The 20793-nt window shown below is 42.1% G+C and overlaps 1 long non-coding RNA gene across 1 annotated transcript; it reads right to left on the bottom strand.

Annotated features, from left to right (window-relative positions):
- Positions 1–1268: 1268 nt before the first annotated feature.
- Positions 1269–18419, bottom strand: LOC115644878. Its single transcript, XR_003998613.1, has 4 exons — positions 18407–18419; positions 15344–15348; positions 11557–11562; positions 1269–1435 (listed from the first exon to the last, which is right to left on the bottom strand). It is a non-coding gene; the product is annotated as an uncharacterized LOC115644878 (long non-coding RNA).
- Positions 18420–20793: the final 2374 nt, after the last annotated feature.

Raw genomic sequence — 20793 nt, 5'->3', positions numbered from 1 at the left:
ATGAAAACTGCACCACTCCTGCTTCTCATTGTGCATGATGGATTCTTTTGAGACAGAGCTACGTGGCACATACTACAAAAAAGCCATTATTGCCCAACTGACTTTGTAAAAGCAATAAAAAAAAAAGTCACGACTTGAAAATTCACGTTCAGTACTGATAAGATAACAGTAATGAATGTTAGAGCAGAGTCTATTTATAGACATTGTATGTCAGGGCCGTAGTGCATTGAACAATAGAGGAAATCCTTGGACTGATACCATGCACACAGTGACAGCTATAAACAGGAACGGCTCCAGGCACCAGCATGCCAAGCGCGTGTCTGGGGTGGCAAGCCACAGGTGGCGCTCTGCTGGTCGCCGCGAGGGCGGCAGACAGGCTGCCTTTTGTGGCATGCCTACGGAGGGTCCGCTGGTCCCGTGGCTTCGGTGGACCTCCTGCAGGCATGCTGCTGAATCCACGGGACCAGGGACCCTGGACCTCCTGCAGGCAAGCTGCCGAAGGCAGCCTACCTGCCATGCTTGGGGCGGCAAAATACCTAGAGCTGCCCCTGGCTATATATAGCTTAGCCACTCCACTGGGTAGTTTTTTTTTTTTTTGCTTTTGCTTTTTAAATTTGCTTTTTAGTGACTCTAGTGGTTCTGAAAGATGGTAGAATGACAGCTCTGGAGGCAGGCAACCTGTAGTTATCCACAGAACAGTGGAAAGCATATAATGGCAGTATAAGCTTCCCTCTGCTCCTTTGTCCGTGTTTGTCAGTCCCAACCTGGGAAAGGACTACTTGCATGGTGGAACTCTGTGAAAATCCCGGAATCCAGAGTCCACCTATAATTTGGATAGATTTGGGTTCTATTCCTTGCTCTAAACTCAGTGCAGGAAAGAGCCCCAAAAGCAGTGGGTCTGTCACATGTGGCCTTCCCAGTACCTCTGCTGTCCCCATTTTTTCCTAAAGCCCAGTGACCCCCAGTTTAACTTAAATGTCTTCAGATATCCCCAATCCTTGTTCTGTTTTTAACAATACTCTAGGTTTTGTATTCATTCTTGTAGTTGTGTATAGTACATTTATTTGCCTTTCCTGGCCTTGATCTTCCTCAGGTAGATTTCCAGTTCCTTGCCTTCCAGAATAGAGCCATCTGCTCAGCCACACTGTGCAGCTCTGGAGGTGATGCAAGCAAGTACCTTTCCCTGCTGGAACTGCTTTTCCAGGATACTGCTGTCGGTATGGGGTTATCTCAGTGAGAATGATGCAGGCTACACCAGCATATTGTTGCAAGCATTGCAGACCACCTCAGTGAATCTAGTCTTGCAGATGCAGCACTTAGATACACAAGAGAAGTTGCCAAAATCCAACTGCAGAGCACAATATTTCTTGTTACCACCATGAACCCTCCTTGTGTGAGTTGGGCGCGGGCCAATCTTGGTGTTGCAGTCGGTTGCCTTATCTCCCCTGGACGATCAAGATACAAAAGGAGCACTTAGACAATAAAGTAATTGCAGAGAAATTTGCAATTTAAATGAATTCTTTGCTTCAGTCTTCATGTGTTAGGGAGATTCCCAAACCTGAGCTGTCCTTCGTAGGTGACAAATCTGAGGAATTGTCAGAGACTGAGGTTTCACTAGAGGAGGTTTTAGAATTAATTGATAAACTTAACAGTAACAAGTCACCGGGACCAAATGGCATTCACCCAAGAGTTCTGAAAGAACTCAAATGTGAAATTGCAAAACTATTAACTATGGTTTGTAACTTGTCCTTTAAATCGGCTTCTGTACCCAATGACTGGAAGACAGCTAATGTAACGCCAATATTTAAAAAGGGCTCTAGAGGTGATCTCGACAATTACAGACTGGTAAGTCTAACGTCGGTACCGAGCAAACTAGTTGAAACAATAGTAAAGAATAAAATTGTCAGACACATAGAAGAACATAAATTGTTGGGCAAAGGTCAACATGGTTTCTCTAAAGCAGTGGTCCCCAATGCGGTGCCTGCGGGCGCCCTGGTGCCCATGGGGGCATCTTAATGCACCCGCATCCTGGACTCTGGGAGAGCATCCACCGAAATGCCACCAAATTTCAGTGGCATTTCATCGGGGACGCCTCTCGATGACGACGCTTGTTGCCAACAAGTGATGTCATCGAGAGGCTTCGCCCCTGAATTTCGGCGGGGATGCCTCTCGATGACGCTGCTTGTCAGTGGCAAGCAGTGTCATCAAGAGGCGTCGCCGCCGAAATGCCGCCAAATCGGCGGCATTTTGGCAGGTGCTCCACCGTCACAGTGGTCCTTCATCTGGCGCCCACCAGACGAAAAGGTTGGGGACCACTGCTCTAAAGGGAAATCGTGTCTTACTAATCTATTGGAGTTCTTTGAAGGGGTCAACAAACTTGTGAACAAGGGGGATCCAGTGGACATAATGTACTTAGATTTCCAGAAAGCATTTGACAAGGTCCTTCACCAAAGGCTCTTACATAAATTAAGTTGTCTTGGGATAAGAGAGAAGATCCTTTCATGGATTGAGAACTGGTTAAAAGCCTGGGAACAAAGGGTAGGAATTAATGGTAAATTTTCAGAATGGAGAGGGGTAACTAGTGGCGTTCCCCAAGGGTCAGTCCTAGGACCAATCCTATTCAACTTATTCATAAATGATCTGGAGAAAGGGGTAAACAGTGAAGTGGCAAAGTTTGCAGACGATACTAAACTGCTCAAGATAGTTAAGACCAAAGCAGACTGTGAAGAAATCCAAAAAGATCTCACAAAACTAAGTGATTGGGCAACAAAAATGGCAAATGAAATTTAATGTGGATAAATGTAAAGTAATACAAACTGGAAAAAATAACCCAAACCCAAACCCAATACAATATGATGGGGGCTAATTTAGCTACAACTAATCAGGAAAGATCTTGGAGTCATCGTGGATAGTTTTCTGAAGATGTCCACGCAGTCAATGTAGCGGTAGTCAAAAAAGCAAACAAGATGTTAAGAATCATTCAAAAAAAGGATATAGAATAAGTCAGGGAATATCTTATTGCCCTTATATAAATCCATGGTACGCCTACACCATGAATACTGCATACAGATGTGGTCTAATCTTAAAAAAGATATACTGGCATTAGAAAAGGTTCAGAGAAGGGCAACTAAAAAGATTAGGGGTTTGGAATGGGTCCCATATGAGAAGAGATTAAAGAGGCTAGGACTTTTCATCTTGGAAAAGAGGAGACTAAGGGGGGATATGATAGAGGTATATAAAATTATGAGCGGTGTGGAGAAAGTAAATAAGGAAAAGTTATTTACTTGTTCCCATAATATAAGATATTAGCAGGCTCAGAGGGGAAATGCTACCTGCAGAAATGCTGCTCGAGAGGGGGAAGATCTCCAGAGCTCACTCAAAAATCTCAAGGTCTGTATGATCTATGGGAGATTTCTAGGAGCTTTGAGTTAATGTAGAACTTAGTCTTTCCAGTGCACTCTGCTTGATACCAGCTGCCAACTAGACATGGAGCCATTGATCACTACCTGTTGAGCCCAATGATCTAGCCAACTTTCTATCCACTGTATAGTCCATTCATCCAGCCCAGTCCATTCTTTAACTTCCTGGCAAGAATACTGTGGGAGACCGTATCAAAAGCTTTGCTAAAGGCAAGGTATATCACGTCCACCACTTTCCCCATATCCACAGAGCCCGTTATCTCATCATAGAAGGTAATTAGGTTAGTCAGGAATGTCTTGCCCTTTGGGTAACTATGGCCTATAGCAGAATGATAAACAAACCAAAGAGAGACTTTCATTCAACTAAAGTACTGTCGGCTAAACATTTTTTAATTGATTATTTAATACAGTCTGTCTTTTGTCTGTCATCTTCTAAGCCTGCCTAGAAGGAGAAAATTGTAAAAGCAGCCAAGAAAAGCACAGCCTCTGTGAAGGCAGAGGCGAAGGCAGAGGCAAAGGTAGAAGTGGCTGAGCACAACAGTTCCAAGTGAATCAGTTCACGATTCCTTTGAGAGATTCAATGCGAGAGACAGAGCAGCAGTGCCTGCTGTGCTTTATTCAGGCAATCTTATTCCCTTACTCCAAGATATTTTACTGAGATTAATGGGCTGGTGTTTGAAAGTGACTGGACCGAACCAATACCTGCCAAAACAAAGCTAGATTTACAATGAATTCAAAGACCATTGGATTCAAAAATGGATTGACTAAATTGTACTTGCATAGGGAGTATTTTTGTAGTGCATTCAAAATATCCATAGTTAAGAAAAGCAGCAATGTGAATATTACATGCAGAAAAAATACCTTAATGGAACATTATTAAAGTTGCGAAGTCAAACACTCAAGTTAGGAAATGCCAGATTTGAGGCTGCCTGTGCAACCTGAATTTGGCCATCCTGTGCATATGCATTATGCTACAGTCTTTAAGTACATGACGACATACTGATTTTTCCATAGGACTCCTGCCTCATCAGTGCAAAGGATGGACCTGTTCTGGGGATGGCCTTCTAACCCTCTAGACTTGAATGCCTGAGCTGCAGTGTCCACACAATTATTTTAGCACACTAGATCAAGCCCTGCTAGTGCCAGCCTGTGTACCTGAGCTGGGAGGCTCACTCCCAGCTGCAATGTAGACATCCCAGAGTCTATTAGAGCTGCCAGCTGGAAGGTCTAGGCTAGGGGCTGATCTAAAGCCCATTAAAGTCAATGGTAGTCTGTTTGATTACAATAAGTTTGGGCTCAAACTCATCATCCTTTGGATTAAGTGGTAGAGGCTCATGCTTCTAGCGCTGAATGTTCCCATTGCAAACCCTGCTTTTGGCCCAAGCAGGGGTCAATTACACTAGCTCTCCATGGCCTCAACGTGGTCCAGAGGCTACAGTTTGGGCTCCTCTGTTTTAGAGTTTAGGCTATGTATGTCTGAAAGGAAACTCCTGTGCCCGGTGATTCTCTACTGTCCACTCACTGACACCTGTCTTCAAGTCAGTGATGGTATGCAAAGTCTCCATAAGCCTGTGTTTTCAACCTCAAATCTCTCCTTTGTTAGCATACAGGGGGAGTGAGGGGTTATAGAATGACTTCATTAAGACATCCTAGATCAAGGAATGAGGCAACCACAGTTGCCAACAGACTTCACTGGGAATGTTGCTTCCTGAATAATACTCACAATTTTCCCCAGTATCCAACTTGTTTTGGCAAAGGCCTCATATGGGATCTCTGCCCTCGGACATCTTTCAAAAATACCTGCCATTTGGAGCACTCTGGTGCATTTTAAAGCAAGAGGAGCAGTGCTCTGCAGAAATATTTTTATATGCTTGATGGGAAAGTAATATCTGGGAGGGAGGACTTAGCAGTGTCCAGCATGGGAATGAACACTGAAAGAAGCTAAGTAACTACCCTCAGAGCCCACTGTAGTACATTGCTGTATCAAGATAAGCCCTAGATACACATATTAAATGGGGCAATATATATTTTTTCTATCATGCTACTGGATCACAGTTTGTTTTTAAAACAATACGATGAATATGTTGTTATGGAACCTATTTCCTAGCCTGTCACATGTAGGTAATCAGACTCTGAGTGGGGAAGTGATGTATGATGTGATGAAATAATGAATCATTAGTGGTGATGAAAAGTGCTAGACTGACAGCCTAGAAAATGAAATTTATTTATCTGCAGCAAGAACAGAAGTGCAGAAGTCTCGCTTTCTGCTGCGTGGATGTGCCTTAGATCTGTTCTATTCCTCAGGGTCTTATTCCATCCTTGGCTTCTCTGCTGAGGGTGCAGCTGTGGTAATAGCTTTTTATGAAACAAACCTGTGTGCTAGGAAATGGTCTGAGACAACCAATTCCTTTCTTATAGGCTCCAGGAAGCTGAACTAAAGCAATCTAGGGCTATAGATGTATCCTCTCAGGAGGACATCCTTTGGCCCTGTATCACACCATGGCCATATGTTATGGCCTTACACTTCCATGGGGTGGCAGTGGCAGGGTTTTCCAAGCAAAAGGAGTCTGCTGGAGTCTCCTCTGAGGGCATGCTGGGCTTCCCCCTCACCAGTCCACCACTCATTATCTTTAGATGGATTGGGTGCTTTCCAGAGGACTCACCCTCATTCATCCAAGCACAGGACTCAGGAGCCATGATGGCACACACACACACTCATGCCCGTCACCCCAACCGGGGTATGGGCCGCCAACAACAGATCTCCAGAGTCCTCTATCCTGGGCTATTCATTCTAACTGGTTCCAGGTATAGCCCATTTTTTTGCTATCAGCCTAAAGGTCACGTCGCCAGGTGTTTCTTGGACGGCCTCTTTTCCGCTTGCCTTGAGGGTTCCACCGCCGTGCCTGTCTGGTGATGTTAGTTGGCTGCTTGCATAGTGTATGTCCTATCCAGCCCCATCTTCTCCTTCTGATTTCTTCCTCTGCTGGGAGTTGACAGGTCCTCTCCAAGAGGTGGATGTTACTGATGGTGTCTGGCCAGCAGATCTGGAGAATCCTTCTGAGGCAGCTATTTATGAAGGTCTGGATCTTCCTGATGGTTGTTTTGGTTGTCCTCCAGGTTTCAGCTCCATACAGTAGGACTGATTTCACATTGGAGTAGAACAGTAGAATTTTGTGGCATGGTGGCAGCAAGGGCCTTTCCTCCCAAAGTCCTCTGCTCTGATAGTGTTAGTGAAAGCTCATAGAGCAGCGAATTTGAGTTAACACTCCAGTAAGATGAATGGTGCAGTTACCATTCTCAGAGTTATTGTTTCAGGCTATCTGCAGACTCAGGCAAATATTGCTGCATCAGTTCACATTTTCAAGCTTGTCTTTTCAACCAGGAGGACTAGAAACATAGTTTTGTAAAAGGAAGGCTGAAATTCTGAGAGAGTCATTATGAGCAGCTAAAAGTATGTATTTGTTGAGTTTATGCCCTAATCTGGCCCTGGGCTCTGCTAGTAAGGAGTGCTGGGGAGAGCAAACCAAAAGGATGGTGCAGCTTGTGCATTCCTCCTGCGCATTGAAGAGCGGGAAGGTGAGATTGTGTGAGTTTACCCTGGGAACATGCAACTCTGTACCTCTCTCTTCAAAGGGGTGGCAATCTAGCCTTACATAGTAGGTAATGAAAAAGCTGGTAAAGTTGGGGGATTTTAAATGGAGCCTGGGCAGGAAAAGAGATGTAAACACTAACTGAAATAACAAATGCCAAAACAATGTAGAAAGAAGAAGACAAATAAAGATACAAAACTGTGCTAAGCTTCTTGCAGAAAAAAAGAGAGAGAGAGAGGGAAAGAGAAGCAGTAAGAACTACATTTACTCAGTGCATTAAAGAGCCAGATTGGGGTAGGTAAGGCAGTCATTACTGAGTATGGTGAGCTCTGCTCCTAGATAATGCCAAACTATGTATACAGTCATAATGCTAGATATCGAGCCCCAATGAGAGGCAGCAAGGAGAAAAGGAGGTACGCCATCTGAGTACTTAATGACTTTGGTACAGAACCCTCTGGAGAAAACACTACAGTGGGGACTGCTTTGAGGAAATGCCAACCCCACAGTGCTGCTATTTATTCCTAGCACCTTCTTACTTTACTGGGAAGGAGGCAATGATATCTGATATTTACAGCTCCTACCATAGGCTTTTTGTATCTCTGACAGGCAAATTTATGAGCCTGCTGTATTTCATGTGTCTTGCAGATTGCAGAATCTGGATCATATGTCAGAGGAGAAGGAGGATGTAGCCTTGAGCACCATTGTCAAGCTGGTGATAAGTAGAACTCCTTGACCACATTACTCTTTTGTGGCTCTGTATAACTTGACAATGTATGTATCTAAAGAGTTGCATAAGATAGCAAAACCACCCTCTTGGACAAGCAGTGGGAGGGTGCTGCCAGTAGAAACACACAAGATAACAAGCTGTACTATAAATGCTATTTTTTCAATGTTGTTCTTTGCTGATAATTTAATAAAACATGACCTGTTCTATTGATAACAAGAGTACATCTTGCACAACTGTAACTTTGAAACTAGATTGCTCAGCGATATTGCTTTCCATCTGAATGGGCAGAGTCCTGAAGTTCTCATTCAGGGCCATGCTACAAACCCTTACATGCTACTGACTTGTATGTAAGGAGTCCATTGATGCCAGTGGACTTCTAGTGGAGTGGGCTCTCAGTTTTCATAATGCAAACTCCCACTAAAGTCATTGGAAGTTCACTGGAGTAAAGGATGTCAGGATCTGACTTGATAGAAAGCCTTGACTGTTGTACAGTATGGCCAAATTGGATTAGAACTAGTTTTTATAAAAGTCACCATGGTCACTGCATATTTCTGGGCTTGTGTGTATTCAGTAATGTGCTGCTTTCAAAACCACATTTTGATATAAAGCGTCATCCTGGCTGGGACCAGCCAAAATGCCACTTTTGAATGAGTTTCTATTGAGAGTTCTAGTTGCTAAAAAAAAAAAAAAAAAAAGCACTTGATTTTTAAAAAAATGGTACTTCTGCTCTGCCCCATTTCGTTGCATGATTATGTGCAAACAGCTCTCATTTTCAGACCATTAGAGGATAATTTAGGTAAGAGAATATTTATGCTTGCAAACATAAGGAGCTAACTCAGTCTTGGGAGCAGATTATGGAAGATCTGAATGGAGTAAATTAAGAAGCATATTTGGCTTGATTTAAAATTGAAGATTTTTCTATCAATTTACTTTGAATAAGAAAGGGAATAAAAATTAAAAGGAAAATGTTACAGATGTTTTGAAATTGGCATTTTATGCTATCATTTGAAGTGAAAGAACCAGCTCTAAAGTGAGACAAAAAATAAAATACTGGTAGCATCAAGTTGCTCTTGAAATGTAAAATCACTCATTCTGAAGTTGTTGGAGTTTTGTATTGTGGTAGTGCCTACCGGCCTTAATAAGGATCAGGGCTACAGTTATGTGCAGTGCCTACCACATGTAATAAGATGGTCCCTGTGTCAAAGAATTTACAGTCTTGGTTTATGACTTAACAGATAGGGTAATACAATTGGAACACAAGGTAACAGCTAGTGATACCAGATAATCGTTTCACAGTTTAACGCTCCCAATTGCAAAGGCAAAATTAGCTGCTTTCTTTTTATCTACCTCATTGCCTAGGGAAGTAGCTGCTGGCTGTATATGATCTGCCCTTGGATATCACGGGTTTCCAAGTGGAGCCATGAACTGACCCACTGAAGCAAATAAGGGCAGAATGTATGCATCAAAGGGCAGAATTTGGCTCTTAATATCTCTAGTGAGTGACTGATGCTTCTTGGAGATTTGTGAAGGAGGAAAACAGTTATGCCATAAAAACAAGGTGGTTTGGAAGTATATTATTCAGGTCCAGAGAATGGAGGCTACGTAATATCCTGATTTAAAATAAATGTCTATCTTTCTTGTCATAACCATAACCATATATACTAGCAGTCCCTTTTAAGAATAAAATTTGAATGGCTTCTCTGACACTTTTTTTTTACGATATAATTACAAAGGGGATAACATAGTCTGAATTGGAATAGGAACATTTTCGTAGAGGGGTCTGATGCATTGGTGGTATTGAAACTTTAAGCAGGTGAGCCAAACAGGCAATCTCAATGGGAGATGCATTTTGTTAAAATTCTGTAGCCCTGATATTAAATATTTTAATTGACTTAGCGTGTCCATTTCAATGTGTGTTACCAGTTGTCAGCGATGACCTGGTTTGAATCAGAAGACATTTTGTGGCATCAAAACACAGGTTTTACTTGGCATGGGGATGAACTGGCAAAAGCTCTGTATACAAGTTTTCCATAAAGTCACTGGGACTTCGGTGCCTGTAATGGACGAAAATTTGGGACCTGTGTCTGTGAGACACATTCTATGCCATGGCTTGCTTTACCGTGGATTGTAAAAAGTTACAATAGACTACAGATTAACATGACTCTTAACTCATCTTGATTACCGAAGTATGGCAGTTGTCCCATTGATTTCAATGCCACTTTTCAAATAGCAAGGTACTAAACATGAATGAGATGTGGCAGATATGACAACTTCCTGCAATATCCTTGACAAGCCTTACTGAATTAAAGTTAAGTATCTTTGGAGTCCATTGTATTAAATGCAAAGATGATGCATGATTGTGGGCTGGGATTGTATGTAACCTCTCAAGGGCGGACATGTGATGCGAACTTTGGGAAGTGTTATGAACTTCAGAGGACTGTATTGAATGATGTGCCAGACAAGGATGGACTTCTGGGACAAACAGTGTCAAGTGGTTTGCCTAGGGAATCTCTAGGGGGAGATTAATGCAAATTCCCCACTTCTAGTTCTACAAAAAGCCAGACTTTTGAAGCTACACCCTGAGAAGCTGTTACCTGTTCCTGGAACCTCAAGATCAAAGGTTCAAAGGAATAAAGGCCCAATCAAATCAAAGACCCATAAAGGAAAGACTAACTGTGCAAGTTCTAAGCAAAGGTGGTTATGAATTTGTAACCACAGAAAACCCTCTTTTGAGGGGGTTGAAAGATTGACTCTTACCAGATCCCTTGTTGGAGGTGATCTCTGGTCATCTTATTAGCATGCATGTAGGTTCTTTTATTGTCTTCAATCTGTTTGCTCTGTAATGCTTTCACCTTAAGAATAAATATACTCGCTTAGAAAGAGTTGTATGGTGACTTGTAACTGCTGGCAATTACAGCGGTGTATAGCCCTCAGAGAGAAAGCAACTACTCTGGCCTGTTGAGGCAGTCTGGCTTGCTGAGAATATCACAGTGTAGGCGGGGAACTGTGAAGCCTGGAAAAGGCCAGATCATGAGGGAGAGAGATGTGATGATGGCCGAGGAGCCAGAAGCGTAGAGTGGGTGCCCTCAAGGGATCGCAGAGGGAGAATACAGGTGAAGTTGCCCTGAACTGTGACATGAGGATTGCAAAGGCTTTCTAGAAATGGTGAGATAAACACAATGTTAAGATTTGTGGCCATGTAGTTTAATAGTTTTCTCTACCTAATTATAGCTGGTTCACATGGAACTGTTACTGGGGAAGGCGAGAAGAATTAGCATGGTGCATGTTCAGTTTGATAGAATTTACTCGCATAACGAAAATGTCTCAATCTGATTCAAATTCCCCTTTCTGTAAGGAGTGAAATTGTCTTAGTGGCTTCTGGAGTGCACATAGAAATCATGAAATGTTGAGGGTAATCAAACTTCCTGATTAATACAATTGTTCCATGACCTACTCTAGTGCTGCTTTAATAAAATGAAACTGTGATCATAAATCATGACAATGACATGAGGGAACTAACAAGTGTGTTGCTGCTCAGCCTTGGAAAGATGCAAACCAACCAGAGAGGGCAAAATTCACCCTTGTACAGTACTAGAGCAGTGTATCACTTGTGTCCTGCTAAGTCCCTCAGGCACTTAAGTGGTATATAGGTTTTGTATTGGCACTATGCTTAGCAATGAATCTCGCCCAAGGGGATGAAATGCAAGGAAACAGTTTATAAGAGAACTTGGGGAAAACATTACAATATTGTTTCTTGTCAGCACGTGCTTAGCAGGGAACATGATAGTGTAATTAATCTTTTCTTTCCAAACTGTATAACCCCAGCCTTCTTTTCTTCTGCTTATAACCTTCCAAAGGATTTTCCTTTAGGGCTGAAACTTTGGTTCATCTCAGCCAAAAAGTGACTTTTTTTTTTTTTAAGGGGAAGGGAATGGGGACCTCCTATTGGCTATTTTTGACACAGGCAGACAATTCACAAGCAGAAACAAATGCTTATACTCCCTCTCCTCACTGCACCATTTTCTGCTCAGGGTGTATCTTATGTTATATCGTGATATCTATAGTCATACAGTGACTGCTATACTTTCTGGGAATGATGAGATAACATACTTGATGAAAAATGACATTGGCTCTTTTTTTCTGTTTTCACTAAAAAAAAAAATGAGCATTTCTCTCTCCCTTGGTATATTGTTGGCTTCTTTATGGGATATGCATCTCAGATATTAGTGCTGATGCAGTTTCCATTTTTGATTAAACTACTGCTGCAGTTGGCTTCATAACTTCGGGATCAATAGGTGGAAACAATTATTTATCCTTGAAAAATACATTTAAATAAGGGGGGTAAAAAGGGAACCAGCCGGAATTAAAATTGCTGGAGTGCTGCAACGTGTTCACCCTTGTAGAATACCTAATTAAAATCTGCTTTATTACTATATTATGTTGCATTACTTGTTGAATTGTGTCCTTGTCTATTCTTTACTGTATTACCTGCCATTGATAGTTAAAGAGGATCTATCCTTAGCAGCAATGTGTAGTGGCTTTAAGAAAATTCATAGTTATGTAACCCTTCTGCCCCTCTGAGTTGGTAGCAACAAGGGCCGGGTTCAGTATCTAGAGGTTTCGTTTCAATAACACAATGCATAACCGGCTCGAGCCCCCATCCAGTGACCTGGGACACTTACATACCACACCCCCCTGGGTGCCTCTAGGAGGCAATACTTCCCCTCTCGCAAGTACGGAGTCTGAGTGTAGCAAAATCCTTTTAATAAAGGAAGGAAACAATTCATAGATTCATAGACTCTAGGACTGGAAGGGACCCCGAGAGGTCATCGAGTCCAGTCCCCCGCCCTCATGGCAGGACCAAATACTGTCCAGATCATCCCTGATAGACATTTATCTAACCTACTCTTAAATTTCTTGAGAGATGGAGATTCCACAACTTCCCTAGGCAATTTATTCCAGTATTTAACCACCCTAACAGTTAGGAACTTTTTCCTAATATCCAACCTAAATCTCCCTTGCTGCAGTTTAAGCCCATTGCTTCTTGTTCTATCATTAGAGGCTAAGGTGAACAAGTTTTCTCCCTCTTCCTGATGACACCCTTTTAGATACCTGAAAACATCTATCATGTCCCCTCTCAGTCTTCTCTTTTCCAAACTAAATAAACCCAATTCTTTCAGCCTTCCTTCATAGGTCATGTTCTCAAGACCTTTAATCATTCTTGTTGCGCTTCTCTGGACCCTCTCCAATTTCTCCACATCTTTCTTGAAATGCGGTGCCCAGAACTGGACACAATACTCCAGCTGAGGCCTAACCAGCGCAGAGTAGAGCGGAAGAATGACTTCTCGTGTCTTGTTTACAACACACCTGTTAATGCATCCCAGAATCACGTTTGCTTTTTTTGCAACAGTATCACACTGTTGACTCATATTTAGCTTGTGGTCCACTATGACCCATAGATCTCTTTCTGCCATACTCCTTCCTAGACAGTCTCTTCCCATTCTGTATGTGTGAAACTGATTGTTCCTTCCTAAGTGGAGCACTTTGCATTTATCTTTATTGAACTTCATCCGGTTTACCTCAGACCATTTCTCCAACTTGTCCAGATCATTTTGAATTTTGACCCTGTCCTCCAAAGCAGTTGCAATCTCTCCCAGTTTGGTATCGTCTGCAAACTTAATAAGCGTACTTTCTATGCCAACATCTAAGTCGTTGATGAAGATATTGAACAGAGCTGGTCCCAGAACAGACCCCTGCGGAACCCCACTTGTTATACCTTTCCAGCAGGATTGGGAGCCATTAATAACTACTCTCTGAGTACGGTTATCCAGCCAGTTATGCACCCACCTTATAGTAGCCCCATCTAAATTGTATTTGCCTAGTTTATCGATAAGGATATCATGCGAGACCGTATCAAATGCCTTACTAAAGTCTAGGTATACCACATCCACCGCTTCTCCCTTATCCACAAGACTCGTTATCCTATCAAAGAAAGCTATCTGATTGGTTTGACACGATTTGTTCTTTACAAATCCATGCTGGCTATTCCCTATCACCTTACCACCTTCCAAGTGTTTGCAGATGATTTCTTTAATTACTTGCTCCATTATCTTCCCTGGCACAGAAGTTAAACTAACTGGTCTGCAGTTTCCTGGGTTGTTTTTATTTCCCTTTTTATACATGGGCACTATATTTGCCTTTTCCAGTCTTCTGTTATCTCTCCCGTCTCCCATGACTTTCCAAAGATAATAGCTAGAGGCTCAGATACCTCCTCTATTAACTCCTTGAGTATTCTAGGATGCATTTCATGAGGCCCTGGTGACTTGCTGGCATCTAACTTTTCTAAGTGATTTTTAACTTGCTCTTTTTTTATTTTATCTTCTAAACCTACCCCCTTCCCATAACCATTCACTATGTTAGACATTCCTTCAGACTTCTCAGTGAAGACTGAAACAAAGAAGTCATTAAGCATCTCTGCCATTTCCAAGTTTCCTGTTACTGTTTCTCCCTCCTCACTGAGCAGTGGGCCTAGCCTGTCCTTGGTCTTCCTCTTGCTTCTAATGTATTGATAAAAAGTCTTCTTGTTTCCCTTTATTCCCATAGCTAGTTTGAACTCATTTTGTGCCTTTGCCTTTCTAATCTTGCCTCTGCATTCCTGTGTTGTTTGCCTATATTCATCCTTTGTAATCTGACCTAGTTTCCATTTTCTATATGACTCCTTTTTATTTTGTAGGTCATGCAAGATCTCGTGGTTAAGCCAAGGTGGTCTTTTGCCACATTTTCTGTCTTTCCTACCCATCGGAATAGCTTGCTTTTGGGCCCTTAATAGTGTCCCTTTGAAAAACTGCCAACTCTCCTCAGTTGTTTTTCCCCTCAGTCTTGATTCCCATGGGACCATACCTGTCAGCTCTCTGAGCTTACCAAAATCCGCCTTCCTGAAATCCATTGTCTCTATTTTGCTGTACTCCCTTCTACCCTTCCTTAGAATTGCAAACTCTATGATTTCATGATTGCTTTCACCCAAGCTTCCTTCTACTTTCAAATTCTCAACGAGTTCTTCCCTATTTGTTAAAATCAAGTCTAGAACAGCTTCCCCCCAGTAGCTTTTTCAACCTTCTGAAATAAAAAGTTGTCTGCAATGCAGTCCAGGAACTTGTTGGATAGTCTGTGCCCCACGGTGTTATTTTCCCAACATATATCTGGATAGTTGAAGTCCCCCATCACCACCAAATCTTGGGCTTTGGATGATTGTTAGTTGTTTAAAAAAAGCCTCATCCACCTCTTCCACCTGGTTAGGTGACCTGTAGTAGACTCCTAGCATGACATCACCCTTGTTTTTTACCCCTTTTAGCCTAACCCAGAGTCTCTCAACACTTCCGTCTCCTATGTCCATCTCCACCTCAGTCCAAGTGTGTACATTTTTAATATATAAGGCAACACCTCCTCCCTTTTTCCCCGTCTATCCTTCCTGAGCAAACTATACCCATCCATACCAACATTCCAGTCGTGTGTATTATCCCACCAAGTTTCAGTAATGCCAACAATGTCATATAATGCCTTATATATGTATTTATTTATTAGCACTTCCAGTTCTTCCTGCTTATTACCCATACTTCTCGCATTTGTATATAGGCATCTAAGATACTGGTTTGATCTTGCCTCCCAGTTTTGCCCTGACCCTCCTTTTTTTCTGCCATTATAGCCCACGCTCCCTCTTGTTTCCGACCCATCTCCCAGGTCTTCATGTTCCCCACTTATCTGTGGGCTTTGCTCACCTGTCCCCGTCGAACCTAGTTTAAAGTCCTCCTCACTAGGTTAGCCAATCTGTGTGCAAATAGGGTCTTTCCCCTCCTCGAAAGGTGAACGCCATCTCTGCCTAGCAGTCCTTCCTCGAATAGCATCCCGTGCTCGAGGAATTCAAAGCCCTCCTGGCGACACCATCTTCGCTGCCAGGCATTCACCTCCATGATGCATCTGTCTCTGCCCAGGCCCCCATTGGAGAAACACCACAAACAGGATTATAACACAAACCATAAGCAAAAACCCACCTCCAAGTACGTTTGGCAATGTCCTTTCCCCCTTAGGGTCTTAAGCCCAATCACCCCAAAGTCCAACAACCTGAAAGTCTCTGGTCAGTGCCACCCCAGAATTCAAAAGTTTATCTGCAGAGTTTTACCCCCCCCAGCCTGGGTGGAAATGGGTGGGGGAAGTCCACACAAGGTGTTAAGGGGCACCTTATGTGGGCCAGGGCCAACTGCTCCACCTCTCTGTGGAGTTCTGCTGCAGCCTTCACCATGACCAGCTCCACTACACCAGCTGTGCCGCTCCTCCAGCCATCCCTGCAAACCGCTTCATTCTGCTCACTGTTCCATGGGCTGCTCCAACATGCTGCAAACTGCTCTGCTCTGCCAGCTGCTTAATGATAGGTCTTCCGGCTTCCCCACTAGTTAACACAGCACTCGGTGATCTCAGCGCAGCTCTTCCAGTGATTTCAGCTCTTAGTAGGGGAGCCCTGGTGCTGGTGCACCATTGGCCCAACATGAACTCAGCTCAGCAGTCTCTAGATGGACTCCTAATGGAATCAAAATTAGCTCTACTCTTTTACAATGGAGAGAGGAGGCTGTGCAATTCATGTTCCAGGCCCTCAAAAGGGGCCCATACCATCAGGTACATACACCAGTCCCCAGCCTCTCTCAATTCACTGGGTTTTGGAACCCATGTCCCTTGTTTAGCAAGTGTCACTTAAGTTATATTGAGACATCTGTCATAAAGCAGTCTCGTAGTTCCTCATTCACATAATCAGGTGGCAACGCTTTATTTATTTATGTCAAAATAACCACCTAGGCTGCATTGGGCTATGCTGGGCGTGCCCATGCAAATATCTGAGAATTCACACTTTCTGACATTCTTTCCACACTTCCCATAATTCACCACCAGATGTCAGGGTAGAGCCCATCCTGACTTTGCTTACATTTACAATACCTGGCTATAGCAAATTAACACAGCCTGAAAGTGAGGGTTGTTCATACTAGCAAATTCAGATATAGGCCAAAACTTGTAAAGGTAGATGCATAAAGTTAAGCACCTAAATAATTGGCCTATTTTTCATAGAATCATAGAATGTAGAATTGGAAGGGACCTTGAGAGGTTCTCTAGTTTAGTACCCTGCACTGAGGCAGGACCAAGGTTTGTGCAATACAATTAATAGGAACTGTGGCTGCTCACAAACTTTGAAGAGTGGGTGATCTTTAGGTGCTGTCAGATAGATTTGAGGGCCTAATTTAGCTACCTAAGTTTGAAAACTTTGGCCAGAATTAATGTTTTTTCATCCAACGTATTTTACATGTAGCACCCATGAGAAACAGAAATTGAATGATATGTATATTATCCTGCACAAACAGGGACTGGAGAGTGGAAATTGTTGGCCAAGTACATTAAAGTAAATCCATTCTCTTAACAATTAAAAGTACCTTGCAATTAATAGCCACACAAAGGAGCTAGGACCTCTAGTTTTCACTGAAGAGCTCTCACATGTTAAGCTGAATGTCACTCAGTTTATCCAGTTTAGAAGGATAAAGGGCTAGTCAAGGCTGGCGGGATTTGAACCTACGGAACAGTGTGAAACAAAGGAGTGTTTGAGGGATGCTTTGTCTTTTCTTTGTGGTAGTGCTCCTCTTCCTGGACTAGATTTTCCTGAGATCAGAGCTGGCTAGCTGCACAGGAGCGGGGAGTAAGCTATGCCTTACGTAGAAGTGAGCGTACAGCCTATGCTCCACCAGGGTGGGATTGCAGCTCCATTTCACCCTGAAATGTGCCTAAATGGCATAGTGCAGCCCATAATGAATAGCTCCTTTGCAACAATTTGAAGTAATGTAGCCCATATCAGACTTCTCAGCTTCACACTGAAGTCAGATTAAAAATAGAGAGCATGATAAATAGTAATTTCGTTTGCTTTCAGTGGTATCATTTGTTCTTTAATGATTCTCTAATTCTTTAAAGTTCCTGAACTTCGCAGCTTGAAGCCCTCCAGTTATTGGCTCTTGCAGTGCTTTTCATCCTCAGCAGTGGTTTCACCAGACATTTTTTAAATGAGAATAAAAGGTCATTTGGCTAGTGACTAACAAAATAGGGCTATTGAACGTCCTCATTTCAATTCAGGCTTTGTTTCTTTTGACCTAATGAACAGCTACAGAACATATTAGATCACAGCTTCCGGAGCTCTCGCAATAACACTGTTCCAATGTAATACAATTTCTTTGTTTTACACTGTCATAAACAGATGGTTAAGGGTTAATGCCTCTTTTACCTGTAAAGGGTTAAAAAGTTCACCTAGCCTCGCTGACACCTGACCAGAGGAACCAATGGGGGAACAAGATGCTTCAAAAGGAAGGAGGGAAGTTTTTCCTTTGTTGAGAGTTTGTTTCAGCTGGAGTGAAAAAGATCAAGGAACCAGCCTCTTATCAGAGTAGTAAGTTTTAGAGAGGAATAAATAGGTTTATGTTTATTTCTTTGTAACCTGTCTTATGCAATTAGAGGTAGAATCAAATTGGGTATTTGGGTATTTTTTTGTGTAACTAAATTTGTTCCCAGGGGAACATCCTCTGTGTTTTGAATCTGTTGTCTGAGAGAGTAGCTGGCATGCTAATCTCTCCCAGAGGGTTTTCTTTTACCTTTCTTTTCTTTAATTAAAGCCTTTTTCTTAATACTTGATTGATTTTTCCTTGTTTTAAGATCCAAGGGATTGGATCTGGACTCACCAGGGAATTGGTGAAGGAGTCTCACAAGGCTACCCAGGGAGGGGAAGGTTTTGGGGGGAAAGGGAGTGATCCAGACACTGAAAATTCTGGATGGTGGCAGTGATACCAGATCTAAGCTAGTAATTAAGTTTAGAAGTGTCCATGCAGGTTCCCACATCTGTACTCTAAAGTTCAGAGTGGGGAAGGAACCTTGACATACACATAACCGTTTTAATGTTAAGAAGAGACATTTGTGACTTTTTGTACACAGATACAGGTCTATCTTGTGCTTAACATTTGAAGAACTCCCATTGGACTTCAGTGGGTAGTTCTGTGTTTTAAAACAATGTAATTATATGGCCCTGAGAAGGGCCACGTTGGTATAATTATATACATTTATATTTAATTTTAAAGGAAGTGACTCATTTTGCATTATAGGAGAAACTGGGCAGGAAGTACAGACAGCTTGCATGTAATTTCACCTGTCAATCTCTAACTGTGTTAGTTAAATAATTCTTTTTAAATTTAGCTTTATATTTCTAGGTCAAGTTTAATAGTTTATGGTTTATATTTAAAGTCTCTAGTTCCTGAGAGTAATGAGGAATGCTGCATTAGCCTTAGTTTTTAATCTTTTAGAGTTCTAAAAGATGAATATAAATGTTTAATACTTCCAAAGAGCCTGAAAATAAGGCGTTTGCCAAGAGGAAAACGAAATTCTTGTGCAAATTGAACTTTGAGATGCACTATCAGAAACCTTCACCGTTTTGGATAATTTAAAGTAACAGATGTCAAGTTTTCATTTTTGTAAAATTAATATAAAAAAGGGCTTAACCTGTTGATCGATTTTTATTTCTTCCTGTAAGCATCAGCAAAAAAGTTTTTAATGTATCTTAACACAATCATATATTCCCAAGGTCTTATCCCATGCAACTGATTTTTTATTTCTTTTTGTCCTTCTGTCAAACTAATATTCCTTCTGCTAGAATTGTATGATTGTAATGGTTGCATAGGAAGACCAGTGGTTGCACTGGAAGACCTCAGCCTATTAAAAGGGATTTCTCCTGTCGTTATGTACCTGTACGTAAATGGAACTTCACTCATAGATGTATTTTTAAATAGCAACTTCTTGTTAAAGTTCCTAAAGTGAAGGTGTAGCTTGATACCATAGCCACGTACCTAAAGTCCATTTTATTAGGTGGTTGGTGTAGCTGGACCCAGCAGAGAAGAAGATACAGACACAGAAGAGCTCATTTAAGCACAACTAGCTGCCCTGAAAACCTTTATAGTTCTGTAGCAAAACTGAAACTAACACAAAAGTGAGGCTTTGCATTGGGGCTGGAGGGTTTGCTCAGACATTTAAAGGGGTCAGGACATCACAATTCAGAAGTAGCTTTTCTAATGTAAGGAATAAGGGGATGAAATTAAAACAAGGAAAACGTGGGCAGACTATCAAGAGTTTTTTCTTACACTGGATCCAATCTTGCAATCTTTTTAATAAGTCAGAATTCCTACAGAACTGTGGAATTGGGCTCTGAGATCTATTAGACTGTGACACAGCTTGCCAAAGGAAGAGGTAGAAATTGTATTGCTTGGACCCCATAGAACCAGAATGCATAATGCAGGAAACAGTCTTGCATTGGCACGACAATGGAACAGGCAGCCTAGCAGGCTAAACTTTCATAACGTGTCGTGAATTTGTGTGCATGATAATGTGTGCATTTAGTTATTGCACTGCATCACTTTTTTATTTTGCATAGAAATGAAGTGCAAGTAGGCTTTGTATATGTACATGAACTCAGCTGCATGCACATACAATGAAACTCATGCCTGCACAGACAGCTAGCATGAGGGCCATGTACCACTGAGTTCCCACTTAAATCATATTTTGAGGTTTGCGGTAGTAATTTGAGTGGTGAATTGGCCTTGAGCTGGCCCTCTGGGCAGGGATGAACTTCATTCAGTCTGGAAAAAATGTATACAAGTGATTTGTATGTGCAATGTCATGGGCACTGTTTAAACCCAGATTTAGGCACCTTTGCAAATTAGGCTGTGATTGAATATTGGGGTTTCTCAATGTATATTGTGAACCCCAAAATATGGTCTTTGATTTTTGAAATGGTGCATTGGAGAAAGCAAATGGTTTCAGCCGTTTCCCCCCCAGACACAAGACTGTGATTGCAAGCCATTGCAACCATCATGGGGCATGTTCTTTAGCCAGGCTGGCAAATTGGGGAAAAAAACAGTCCTAGGCAAAAGGAAGACTTCACAAATATGGCAATTGGGGTCAGACACAAACAGGGAAAGAGGAGCTTTGAGAGAAC

This window comes from Gopherus evgoodei, chromosome 2 (genome assembly GCF_007399415.2).
Source record: "Gopherus evgoodei ecotype Sinaloan lineage chromosome 2, rGopEvg1_v1.p, whole genome shotgun sequence".
In the NCBI taxonomy this organism is placed as follows: Eukaryota; Metazoa; Chordata; order Testudines; family Testudinidae; genus Gopherus; species Gopherus evgoodei.
The sequence above is the reverse complement of the archived record's forward strand: the minus strand, read 5'-3'. Positions and strand labels throughout refer to the sequence as shown.